This window comes from Nansenia antarctica (assembly GCF_963989245.1).
Source record: "Nansenia antarctica genome assembly, chromosome: 2".
Taxonomy (NCBI): Eukaryota; Metazoa; Chordata; class Actinopteri; order Argentiniformes; family Microstomatidae; genus Nansenia; species Nansenia antarctica.
In genome coordinates, this window is record NC_137675.1 from 83783548 (window position 1) to 83784565 (window position 1018).

The following is a 1018-nucleotide window of genomic DNA, read 5'->3' on the forward strand; positions in this document are numbered from 1 at the left end:
CACAAAGTGTAGCGTTTTAGCATTGTTTGATACCATTCCTCATTCCATTCCAGGCTTTACAATGAGCCTGTCCTCCGATTTCTACCTCCACCAGCCTCCCCCTCCACTGCATGTCTTTAGTAGGGTATGAGATGGCATGTATTTAGTAGGGTATGAGATGGCATGTATTTAGTAGAGCATGAGATGGCATGTATTTAGTAGGGTATGAGATGGCATGTATTTAGTAGGGTATGAGATGGCATGTATTTAGTAGGGTATGAGATGGCATGTATTTAGTAGGGTATGAGATGGCATGTATTTAGTAGAGCATGAGATGGCATGTATTTAGTAGGGTATGAGACGGCATGTATTTAGTAGGGTATGAGACGGCATGTATTTAGTAGAGCATGAGATGGCATGTATTTAGTAGGGTATGAGATGGCATGTATTTAGTAGGGTATGAGATGGCATGTATTTAGTAGAGTGTGAGACGGCATGTATTTAGTACAACACACAATGAAACATTTGATTGCAAATTCTGCGGGAGCTGCCATCTGCACCCTGCTCACTGTCTGGTATCAGATATCTCATATTATTATCCCAGATCTTGTTAGAGAGACCAGAGAACAACTGTGTAAAGAACATCTCTCCCTCCATCTCTCCTCCCCTCCCTCTCCCCCTCCCTCCCCTCCCTCCCTCTCTCCCTCCCCTCCCTCTCTTTTCCCCTCCCTCTCCCTCTGTCTCCCTCCCTCTAGCCCTCCCTCTCTCTTCCCCTCCCTCCCTCCCTCTCTCTCCACCTCCCCCCCTCCGCCAATCCAGGGCTGCCTTCCCCAGTGTCTCACTAACAAGGAAGCATCCCGCAGCTCCACAGGCTCCGCCCACCCCTCTGTTCCTGAGCCAGGATAGGGCAGTGAGCAGGAGCACTGATGTATTACAATGTCTCTACTGCCACCTGCTGGCCACCAGACCTCCCTGCATGGCTCAGGCAGCAGGAGGGACTGCCAGAGGCTGAACGGAGGGTGGAGGTGACTAAACCACA